General features: G+C 40.6%; 1 long non-coding RNA gene across 8 annotated transcripts in view; it reads right to left on the minus strand.

Annotated features, from left to right (window-relative positions):
- LOC113257115 (uncharacterized) overlaps positions 1 to 6011 on the minus strand; it is a 36428-nt gene extending 30417 nt beyond the window's left edge. For 3 of the 8 annotated variants that reach the window (XR_008959119.1, XR_006409815.3, XR_006409812.3), the window contains exon 1: positions 5550 to 6011. This is a non-coding gene — a long non-coding RNA (uncharacterized LOC113257115). The remainder of the gene's footprint in view (positions 1 to 5549) is intronic. The other 5 variants (XR_008959120.1, XR_008959118.1, XR_008959117.1 and 2 more) reach the window with 4 other exon arrangements.
- Between the last annotated feature and the right edge of the window lie 6671 nt (positions 6012 to 12682).

Consider the following 12682-nt stretch of genomic DNA (forward strand, 5'->3'; position numbering starts at 1 on the left):
GATCATAATTTCACTGAACCTATACAGCAATTTGGTAAGAAATGACATTTTGACAATATTTGGTCTTCCAATCCATAAACACAGTCATCTCTCCACTAATTTAGATCTCCTTTGATTTCTGTCATCAGTTTGGTAGTTTTCAGCATACAAATCTTGCACATATTTTGTTATATTTATCACTAAGTATTTTAATTGTTTGGATGCTATTGTAAATAGCACTTCAAAAATTTTCAAGTTCAAAATGTTTGCTGTTAGAAAAGTAGGATTAATTTTCATATATTGACCTCCTATCTTGTGACCTTGCTAAACTTCCTACTAGATAGTTTTTTTGTAAATTCTTTGGAATTTTCTATATAGACAATCATGCTGTCTACCAAAAAAGACATTTTATTTCCCCTTTTCCAATCTATATGCTTATTTGTTTTTCTTGCCTTATTGCACTAGCTAGGATCTCCAGAAAAAATGTTGAATAGGAGTGCTGAAACCCAAAGTCCTTGATTTGTTTTATCTTAGGGGGAATAAAAATCAGTCTTTCATGTTAAGTATGATGTTGGCTGGAGGTGTGTCATACACGTCCTTTATCAGGTAGAGGAAGTTCACTTTTATTCCTACTTTTCTGAGATTTTTATCAGGAATGAATTATAGATGTTAGTAAAATGCTTTTTCTGGGGCACCTGGGTGGCACAGCGGTTAAGCGTCTGCCTTCAGCTCAGGGCGTGATCCTGGCATTATGGGATCGAGCCCCACATCAGGCTCCTCTGCTATGAGCCTGCTTCTTCCTCTCCCACTTCCCCTGCCTGTGTTCCCTCTCTCGCTGGCTGTCTCTATCTCTGTTGAATAAATAAATAAAATCTTTAAAAAAATAAAAATAAAAATAAAATAAAATAAAATGCTTTCTCTGCATCTATTGAGATGATCCTATGGTTTTTCCTTTTTCAGTCTGTTGATACAGTAAATTGCATTGACTGATTTACAAACAGCCAACCAACCTTGCATCTTGTGATAAACCCCACTTAGTCATAACATATTTACTATTCTTTTTATACAATGGATCTTTTCTCAATTGTTTTTGTGATAAAATATATATAACATAAAATTTGCCATCATGACATTTTTAGGTGTATAGTTCACTGGCATTATAGAAATTCAAAACGTATGCAACCATCACTACATCTCCACAGCTCTTTTCATCTCACAAAACTAAAACTTTGTACTCATTAAACAATAAATCCCCATTCTCCCTTCCCCCAGCCCACCAAACCATCATTCTACTTTGTCTTCATGATTTTTGACTCCGCTATCTCATGTAAACAGGACCATCTAGTATTTGTCTTTTTGTGACTGTCTTACTTCATTTAGCATGATGTCTAAGGATTTATCCATGTTGTATTATATGTGAGAATTTCCTTCCTTTTTAATAATAATTAAATGGAATAATATTCCACTGTATGTATATACCACATCTTGCTTATCCATTTATTTGTTGATAGACATTCTGGAGTACTTCCACATCTTAGCTATTGTGAATAACACTGCCTTGAACATATGTGTATGATATCTCTTTAAGATCCTAGTTTCAATCCTTTTGGGTATAAACCCAGAAACGGAATTGCTGGGTCATATGGTAATTCTATTTTTAACTTTTTGGGTAACCACCACACCATTTTCCATAGCAGCTATCATTTTATATTCCCATCAACAGTGCACAAGAGTTTCAATTTCTCCACATCCTCACCATCACTTATCATTTTTATTTTTTTTTATTTTTTATAGTAGCTATCCTAATGGGTATGAGGTATTAATACTGGCCTCATAAAATTAGTGGGAGAGTGTTCCCTCCTTTTCTATTTCTGGAAGAGTTTGTATAAAATTGGTATTATTTTTTCCTTAAATACTTGTAGAACTAGCCAGTGAAGCTATCAGAGTTAACCTGCAGGAAATTTTTCAGATTGTCTATTACTTCTTAAGTAAACTTTGATAGTCTTTTAAGAAATGTGTCCATTTCATCTAAGTTATCAAATTTATTGACATAAATTGTGCATAATATTCCCTATTAACATTTTAATTTCTGAGAACATATAGTGATGTTCTCTTTTTCATTCTTGATATTAACATTTGTATCTTCTGTTTTCTGCTGACAAGTCTAGCCAGAGGTTTGTCAATTTTATCTTTCCAATACCAGCTTCTGGTTTTACTGTCTTTATTTTTGTTTCAAACTTTATTTCTGCCCTGCATTATTTCCTACTAATTTCTGCTTTTGGGGGGCTTAACTTGCCTCTCTGCTTTTTAGTTTCTTAAGGTGGAGACCGAGATAATTGATTTCAGGTATTTTTTGTTTCTTTTAATCTAAGTCTTTTTAATGCTATGCATTTCCCTCTAAGCACTGCTTTAGCTTAGTACCATACATTCTGCCATTCCATTCAAAATAATTTTTAATTTCCCTTATGCCTTTGTCTTTGACTCATGGGTTACTTAGAGGTTTGTTAATTTCCAAATATTTGGAAATTGTCCAGATACTGTTATTAATTTCTCATTTAATTCACTTGTGACCAGGGAAATTATATTTCTTTAAATTTGTTGAGGTTCATTTTATGGTCCAGAATGTCTAACTTTATGAATTTTTCATATATACTCGACAAGAATGTGTATTCTGCTGTTGTTGCATGGAGTATCCTTTCGAAGTCAATTTAATCCTGTTGGTTGGTAGGGCTGTTTAGGTTTTCTACATCCCTATTCATATCCTATCTACTAGTTCTATGGATTACTGAAGGAGGACTACTGACATCTCCAAATGAAATTGTATATTTTTCTGTTTCACCTTTTGGTCCTTTCAGTTTTTGTGTTCAGTGTTTTCACATTTATGACTATTATGTATTCTTGGTGAATTGACCCCTTACTCATTATGCAATACTCTTCATCTTTCCTAGTAATAGTTCTTGTTCTGACATCTACTTTGTCTGGTATTAGTATAGCCACCTCATCTTTCTTTTCATTAGTGTTTTGGATAGTATGTGTTTTCTATATCCTTTTACTTTTAATGTATCTATGTCTTTATATTAACTTGGATTTAAAAAATGTCAGGCAATTCCCTTCATCTTTTTTTTTTCATTTCTCACATGAATTAAGCAACACCTATATCAAAGTGACATAGGAGAATTGGATGAAAGGAGATAAAGTAAAAGCATTTTGTAAATCAAACAATGGCACATACACATATATATCATTATATACAAGTATACATGTATGTCTCATAAACTAATCCATGGTGCCCAATGTCTAATGGCTTACTTTTACCCATCAGTGCTATCTACTAATTTCCTACATTTTCAAATTTATTGCTTTTATTTTAACGAAACAGAATAAACACAAATTTACCTTTCCTTTTCTGAAGTCAAAAACCCTTGTTTTAAAACTCTCATCATCCAGGGGTGCCTGGTTGGCTCAATTGGTTAGGCATGTGCCTTCAGCTCAGATCATGATCTTGGGGTCCTGGGGTTAAGCCCTGCAATGGGCTCCCTGCTCAGCAGGGAACCTGCCTCTTCCTGTCTGTGAGTGTGAGTGTGTGTGCGCACTCTAATAAATAAAATCTTTTTTAAAAAAAATAAATAAAACCCTCATCATCCAATATCAATTTTATGAGCAAATTCTTAAATATTTATGTGTTCAATTAAAATTCTTGATCCCTTTATTAAAGAAAATAATCAGTTTTAAGACCCACACTAACATTGCAAGATTGAGTTATTTCATTTGAAACAAAGAAAAAATAAAAATGTTAAAGAAAATGAGTACTCTCAAAGAAACAATATAAATATCCAGGATTTCTATCACAACTGAAAGGCATAACTTTTCAGGAAGATTCTTTTCTCTTAAAAAAGAAAAAAAAGAGAGAGAAAAAACAGGTCATAAATTTCCTGAGGTGGAGGAACATATAACAAACACTGTTTTATTCCCCAGTGTCCAAAATGGTGAAGTGAAATAATGGATATAAATGATATATATAAACTGTCAATATATAGTACATGCTTAACAAATGTTTATTATGACTGTTGCAGTTACTCAGCTACTACACAGTGTTAAATAATGTATGCTGAACTGAAACAGTGAGTGAGACCAAAGACAACTGACTCTTTAAAGTCATTTTCAGGAAACTGAAACATCTGCATGTAAACTCTACAAGTGTTTATGATACTAAAATGAAAAACTGAAAATAAATGAAAAAGTTCCTGGAATCTCTCATATGCTTTCAATTAGATAGCATCAATCAAATGGGTACTTTTTCCATCAAAGACTTATGTGAGGAGAAGCTACCAACTTTAGCAAATATCTCCCATTCACTTAAAAGGTCAAGATCAATCAGCTGTTTATACATATTTTAGACACAAGGCATCACATACTATGTGTAGTCATGGTAGGCTTACAAAAAACTAGTCATACTCTGGCAAAGCATGTTGTATGATAAACAGACCATAAACAGAAACTATCACTGGCACTCGGGCAAAATCCAGCTGGGTTTCTTTATCCCTGATCCCAGTTTCAGCTGCAGGTTTTTTCCAGAAAGAACAGTAGCTTGATTTACTCAACACTCTGCTAAAGCCAGGGTGTGGTCATCCTTCTCTAAATAATATTGCAAATGGATTTTCCCTGAACTCTTGTAGCAACAGGATCTTAAAGTGGTTACTGGTAAGAAAAGGTGAGATTAAGGTCAAAATGCACATCTATAAAAAAAAGTAATAAATTACAGTTGTTAAGGACCACCCAGGAACAATGGAGGCAGGGGTATTATGGAGACCAAAAGAAAGAGGTAATACAACACAGCCCACGAATATTTTTCTAGCTTTCAACATGGAGCCACAGTAACAGTTGAAGAATACGTTTTTGCCAGCTTTCCTGTTAAGTACTGGCAGTTTCACCCCAAATTGTTACAATACACTATTAACTGCCCCAAATACAAATCAATCATTTTCCTTCTTGGTCATCAGAACAGGTCTAAATGTAAGAGTGAATTCAGAAAAATCAATTAAATCTCTCCTTTACCTGTTCTAAAACACGACCAGCTAGAGATTCAGACAGTAAGACGCAGAAGCCTTTTTCTAAGGCAGGGACAAATAGGAGTGTTTAATCAATAATCGCATTCCCTCCCTCTGGTTAGCCTAGAGAATAAAAATCAACATCTCTTCTGCAGGCGTGCACCCCCAGCTCCTACACTGTGGTTGCATTCCCCCAGACATTCCAGGTGCTTTGAACTGAGCAGCTGTACAGAGAAGCCCTTTGCACTGCCTGAAGCTTGTCACTGGTGTTAGGAGAACACTATGTGCCAAGGACGACGCTTACCACTCTACGCTATCTTTTCATTACCTTTGAAGCACATTCTATCCCTGATAAGAAAACTGCGTCCCAAGCTCACACAGGCAGCGTGGCCAGTCCACCAGGAGGGCCCACTCCAGAGCCCTGGCATAAACCACCATGGAACTTTCACCTTGCTCAGTGCCTGAAGTAGGCACCCGTATTCCTGAGGGCAAGGGCATGACTTAGGTTCTCTAAATACTCACTAGGCAGGTAGTGCTTGTGACGTGAACTTTCTTTTCTTCTTGGCCACTCTCAGGTCGCAAGCCTTCTAGAAGAGTGGGGAAACTGAGGCCCGGGTAAGTGACTTGCCATTGGTCACAGAGCCCGTAATAGGCACGAAGAGGGCTAGAAGACTGATCTTTGCGATTCGCAACGTCCGTTTGTAACACGGCCCAGAGCCTCTACCTGGCTTACCCGGCCCTAGGCTCCCGCAGACTTTCAGGGGAAAGGGCCTGGGCCGGGGCGCTCCCCTCCCGGCTCCTTTTCCCGTCAGCAGCCTCCGTCGACAGGAGAAAGCGGCAGCCCGCCCGGCGGCCCCACCCGCCGCCAGCTGCAAGGCACCGCGCCAGGCATGTGTCGCCTGTTCCCAGGCACTCCCTCCTCCGCCTTCAGCCCTTTACCACCTCCGCCCTAGCCCCAACCCTGCTGAGCGCCTGCGCGCCCCCGGCCGAGGGCCCGTGGGCCCCCACGTGGCCCCGCCGCCACCAATGGCAAAACAGGGCCTCGCGTTTGCCACGCCCCCTCAGTGCCCCGCCCCCTCGAGGGAGAGGGGGGGGGGCCCGGGATGTCTTGTGCACTTTCCCGCTGCGCAGGTTGTGCCTGCTTTGCCGCGTGCTGTGTAAGCGCGTGTGCAAGGTCGGGAGGGTGGGGGGAGTGTCGTCGAAACGCGGTTGAGGCAGCTGAGGCCTCAAGCTCTACTGGGAGAAGGGAGAGACGGGGGTGTCAGGGAAGGCCTGGATGGGGAAAGGACTGTTTCCCAGGAAAAGGAAGGAAATGGGTATCGCGGGCTGCACCCACTGCCCTTTCGGGGGAAGTCAGAAAGAACTGCTCCAGGCTTTCCCATTTTATGGTTATATCACTCGAGCCCCCCCACAAACTCCGTCACGTCAGGAACATCAGCAATTACTGTGTAGTAGCGGCACATGGAGCAGTAATGATCATCTCTTGAGCACTGCCCGGGCCCAGGTCTGTTACCTTAATCCAATTACAGGTATTCTCGTGCAGCTTTCTCGCGTGGACGGTTTTACGAAGAAAAGATAGGACTGTATCTAGACCACGTTGTTGTGTTCGAAACCCGACATACATACCTATGTCAGTTGCGTATATTCTTGCCATGGGTCCCTCAATTAAGCGACATGCCTCTTAGGAACACGAAGTATTTTTGTTGTTTTTTAACACTGCTTAGAAGCTGTCATGATGGCCTATGGTAACATGGGAAATTGCTGATACAGGACTTAGCCAAACATATGTCCCCCATTTGTCATATTTGGCAGCATATAACTGTGCTTGATTTTGCGTTCCCATGGACAGATTTTTTAGGTTGTTACCTGGGTGCAAACACCATGGGAAATAGCTCCAGATCTGCTACTCTACCTCCAAACTTCATTTTCTTGTCAATACAAAATTGCTGCTACTCCTGTTTCTCTTTCTCTCGTCTCGTAGGGTGGGTAGTTTCACTGAAGATTTTTGTCAGACAGTTGTAAGAACGGGAGAAGAATTAAGGAACAATGAAAACTGAACAAATTGTAAAAACCTTTACTAATTTGAGATCTTAATGTTCTGGTTCCTCTTTGGCACCCTCTCCTCCTAAGATTTTAGAAGTCATTGACTGTTCACCAAATGCTTTTAATCGCATCTTTCTTCATAATGTTTGGAAGGATATCTTTCCTGCATTGGATTTGTACAGCCTGAGTTGAAATTTTGGCGGAATGGAAGTGCTGGAAATAGGGTGTGTGGGGAGGCAGTGTCGTGTGTTAAGGAAAGGAGGATAAGAAAATCCTGGTGAGGGGAGATAACTAGAGCTTAGAGAAAGAATAAAGACAAAAAAACAAAACAAAACACTGGGTGGCAGATCTAGCAGATTGTTCTATGCTCTCATGGTAATGATATTCCCGGACATGAAGATTTGTACACTGTTTATGATGACCAAAAAACATTACCATTTCCTCATTTGAGGAGTCCTGCGAGTTCTGGCAATAACGTTGGGAGGACATAGGGAGGGTTTGATAGTTTCGTACCGGAAAGATCATCGGGGATCCAGTAGATCTCAGTGCACATTGCTCCAGTGTCTCCATCCTACCTGCCAGGTTGAAAATCAAAGACTACGGTGAAGGAGTAACTGGGTGAAGTACACAGGTCTCTGCCTGAATCTGGATGCTGTTGCGGAAGTCCCTGGGGCGATACAGCCTGTAAAGGCTCAAACGCTATGTCTAACTTGGGCCCACAGATTGGAAGACACCAGGTAACTTACTGAATGCTAAGCGCCTTAAGGAGCTCCTTGTACACCTACCATGGATCTTACATGCACTGCCCCTCACCAAGCAACGATCACAGATCTAGGTCAGGGGGTGCCCTTGTGACAACCTGTATTCCTCCTAAAATGAAGGTTTTTAGAATACTTGCTGAAGAAAGTGCGTATTTCAAAATTATAAAGCCCCCTGGTTGAAGACTTCTAAAAACACACAAAAAAAAATCTGTTTCAGTTTGCTTCAGGGGGTCTCGTCTTGCAACAGGTTCACACTGTTCAACACAAAGTTCAGAGTTCGCTGGATTATTTCTTCAATTCCTAGCTCCGGGATCCCTACCCCAACTCCCTTTGAAGCCCTAGTACCTCCTGCTCCCTATAAAAGATAATAACAGCTGTGAAACTGATTTCACGTCCCATGAGGTTGACAAAGAGGAGGCGGAGGAAGGGGAGGGTAGGTTGTAACAGGAACGTGTGATCTCAAAAGCGTAGTTCATATGATGATTGATTAGGGAGATGTCACTAGTTACCCAGTCCACAGCTGAGGTTAAACACAGGCTAACAATAGCCCGGGAGAGAACAATTGGAGAATTCATTAGCTGTGTTCCCCTCCCACCCCCACCTTCCAGGCTTAACGTAGGCTCTGCCCTGATGAGAAGCAAACTTTTGGAACCAGAGAGGACTTCTGGAGTTCGTGGCTCATTCTTCTCACCTGGCATGTGTGCAAACTGGTTAAGTGTATTAATAGGTGACTTGGCCAACATCACATAGCTAGTTAGACTAGCAGAGCTAGAATTAGAACCATTCTCTTTAGAGACAATTACTCTTCCCATTTGTCCCCAAAATAGCCATCAATTTCCTCCCACCTCACCCGTGGATGTGCATGACATGACATCCGTCAGCAAGCAGAATCTCTTTCCACCCCTTGACTTGGTTTGTGACTTCATTTAACCAATAGGATGCAGGGGAACTAACATTCTGAGACTTCCCAGTTCAGGCCGTAAAAGGCCCGGCAGCTTCTGCTTCCTACTCTAGGAAGCCAGGCTCCACGCTTTAAAGAAGCTGGGCTTGACTACTGAGTGATGAGCCGTAGTACATGGATGGAGAGGACATGTGGAAGGGCAGCCCACACGAGGGAAGCCTCCTCGGACCTTCCAGCCCAGCCACAAGTATGTCACATGGAGCAGAAGACCTACTCAACTGAACTCTACCCTAGTTCCTGACCCAGAGAATCATGAGAAATAGACAACGGAAAGGCCCCTACATCCTTATTCTGTTCACTTGATTATCATAATTAAGAAATCAGGACATTAGACCATAGTTAGGTCTCAGAAGTCTTAGTAAGGAAACTGATCGACCAGCATGTCCATGTATCTCATCAAGACAAGGTGGTTTTCCATCTTAAATTAACTCAGACACCAAGGCTATAAATTAGTTTACTAATTTGCTAATCAACCAATCCTGCTCCAGTTGTATTAACTTATACTTAACTATCACAAAATTTTCTTCAATTTTAATGTTCCGGTTATCTCATGATGCATTACAGACCACCAGAAATCTTAGTGGCTTAAGATACTACTTCTCCTTTTGCTCACTACTTGGCAATTTGGGCATAGCTCCATGAGGACAGCCAGTTTCTGCCCAAATCAGCATCAGGTAGGGATGGCTGGAAGGCCAGTTCTCTCCCATCTAGAGATTGGTGGTGGGAAGAAAACTTGAACAGCTGGAGGCTAGAACAGCTGGGCTTCACTGAGATTACTAACTCCATGGAGCTTCCCACATGGTCCCCCCAGCTCAGTGGCTTCTAGCTGGCTGGTGCTTTTACATATCAGTTCAGGGACCCTAAGACACAGTCCCAAGGAAGGGATCCCAGCAGGAGCTGTATCCCTCTGCATGACTTGGATTTGGAAGTCAGATCGCGTCCTTTCTGCCCTGCCACTGGCCTACCCATATTCAAGGAAATAGGCCACCTTTTGATACAGCAGTGCCAACATCACACTTTTAGAAGAGCATATGGGAAGGGCTAGGTTAGTGCTACCATATTTGGAAAACACTATCTCGCCTCACCCAGCTTCCAAAGGTGGCAATGTGAATTTCATGCTAGGAATAAAATCTAGATAGAGAAACTAATTCCAGGGGCTCCTGGGTGGCTCAGTGGGTTAAGCATCTGCCTTCAGCTCAGGTCATGATCCCAGGTGCCTGGGATCGAGGTGTCATGTCTCAGGCTCCCTACTCAGCAGGGAGTCTGCTTCTCCCTCTCCTTCTGTTCCTCCCCACTGCTCATGCCCTCCCCCTTCCTCTCTCAAATAAATAAATAAAATCTTAAAAAAAAAAAGAAAAAAAAAGAAAAAAGAAAGAAAGAGAAAGAAAGAAAGAGAAAAACTAATTCCAGGAGCTTTGATTTTCTTAAAAAATTTTATTGCTAATTGCAATACTTATGAAAATTAATTCATTTTCCTTATAGGTGACTTGGTTTGGGAGCCACAGTTTGTCTCCTTTTTGCCAGGGATTTGGATTACAGCTGGGGAGAGGGGAATGTGTATCATCTACTGTTATTGCTGTTTTGTAAACCTGCCCCTTCTTTAAAAAAATAGATTCACTGCTTATAGTTGAAACAAGTAGGGTTTTCATAGGAAGGTTGAGACATAATGAATTGAATCTGGCTCTGGCAACCACATATTTTAAAGAAATTAGTTGTGTATGCTATGTAACAGGCTCCGTATGGATGAATGCTAATAACTTACATTTCTACATGCACAGTCATTCAGTATCTTTTATTCCGGAGGGATTTCTAGCTTCTCAACCCAGATCACCTGGTATTTTGTTTTTGTTTTTAAATCTGGCAGTGCCACACCAAAGGTATGCAGTGCCTTTTTAACGGTTGCCTAGTAACACTCAAATGCTCGGGACAGGAAGTGAAGTGTGTGGTATCTTGCTGTAATTCTGGTAGGAATCATATTGTGCCTAACACTTAGCCAAACTGAAGTTTGTCTGTGAACAACAAAACTAACATTTCTGTTATTGCAAAAATGTGCCCCAGGACATGTACCAATCAGAGAAGAGCTGCTACACTTCTATGTCATTGTGTAGTTGTTTTGAAACTGTTACAAGTAAAAATAAATATCCAGTAAAAATATCCATATATTCTTTGCAGATTATTGTACCGATGTTAAATACTGGTCTGTGGTCTGATCTCTAAACCTAGTTTTTTCAGCTTCTTTTCCTAAATTATGTTTTCATCATAACCTGAACATATGATTTGATGAATCTTTTAACACTGGCTTTCCAGACTACCTTTGGAAATTCCACTTTCAGTTTACCAAAGAACTACATTACCAAAAGCTTTGGTATATATCCAATGTTTGCATTTTATTTAAAAAAATTTTTTTTAATTTATGTATTTGAGAGAGAGGGCACAAGTGGGAGGGGAGGAGGGAAAGGGAGAGAGAATCCCAAGTAGACTCTGAGCTGAGTGCATAGCCTGATGTGGGGCTCGATCTCATGACCCTGAGATCAGGGCCTGTGCCGAAACCAAGAGTCAGATGCCGAACCAGCCGCACCACCCAGGCGCCCCAATGTTTGCAATTTAAATCATCTTCTCCAAAATCAGAGAGAGAGAGAAACCATAAGAGATCCTTAATCACAGGAAACAAACTGAGGGTTGCTGGAGGGGAGGGGAGCTGGAGGAGGAGGTAACTGGGTGATGGACATTAGGAAGGGAACATGGCGTAAAGAGCACAGGGTGTTATATAAGACTGATGAATCACTGACCTCTATCTCTGAAACTAATAATACACTATGTTAATTAATTGAATTAAAAAAATATATAACTCAAAAAAATCATCTTCTCAACAATGTGATTTCAGAGAGTTGTTGGTCAACTGACTTCTAACATTTCATGCCTCTAAATTAAATGTGTAACTAACAGAATCCATCACTGAACCAAAAAAAATCTTTTAATAATGAGAGTTTTCACCCTTTATTTGTTTATCGGGGCTTTTTCACTACATGCTTTATGTCTTTTAAAGCTGAGCAGTCCAAGATTATCTCTGCAAGAAGCGCAGTGGAATGAGGGGTAAGTTTGTTCCTAGCTGAAACATTTTAATATTTCAGTTCATTTTAAAAGCAATGAATTTATCTTAAAAAGTATTTGTTAGAAAAAAGGAAACTGGGTTACATGCCAAAGAATGGCAAAAGTGTGCTGTGCAGAAGTAACATTAATCTAGTAAAAAAAAATAATAAAATTGGGGGCACCTGGGTGGCTCAGTCAGTTGAGCCTCTGCCTTTGGCTCAGGTCATGATCCCAGAGTCCTGGGATCGAGCCCCACTTCAGGCTCCTTGCTCAGCGGGGAGCCTGCTTGTCCCTCTCCCTCTGCCTGTCGCTCCCCCTGCTTGTGCTCTCCATCAAATAAATAAATCAAATCTTTAAAAAATAAAAAAATAAATAAAATTGCTGTGATGGAACAACAGAGTGCATCTTTGCCACAAGCTGATGAGATGCATTGCTTTTCAAGTAACTTAAAAAGAGGAGCCCTGTCTCATATAAAGTTGCTGGATCAATACATCCGGCCAAATAAAGCAAGGGCCAGCCAGCACCCTGCGGTTCCCTGTCTCTGTGTGTGCCCCTTTTGCAAAGCCACATTAACCAAAGAAGCTGAGTTTTTTAAAGTAGCTACACACCCATAGAAATTCTCACACAAGTTATTTTCATTTAGAGATGAGGAAGTTACTGAAATTAATTAATATAATTTATTTGCATCATCTCCCCCCCCAAAAGAAGTGAAGAATGATCTGAACCTGCCTTGTTAGAATGTTCAGCTCAAATCGAACTTTAGGCCATTAGCTCCCTGACCATAAAGAATATCTGACAGT

The sequence above is a fragment of the Ursus arctos genome, unplaced genomic scaffold, assembly GCF_023065955.2.
Source record: "Ursus arctos isolate Adak ecotype North America unplaced genomic scaffold, UrsArc2.0 scaffold_14, whole genome shotgun sequence".
Lineage (NCBI taxonomy): Eukaryota > Metazoa > Chordata > Mammalia > Carnivora > Ursidae > Ursus > Ursus arctos.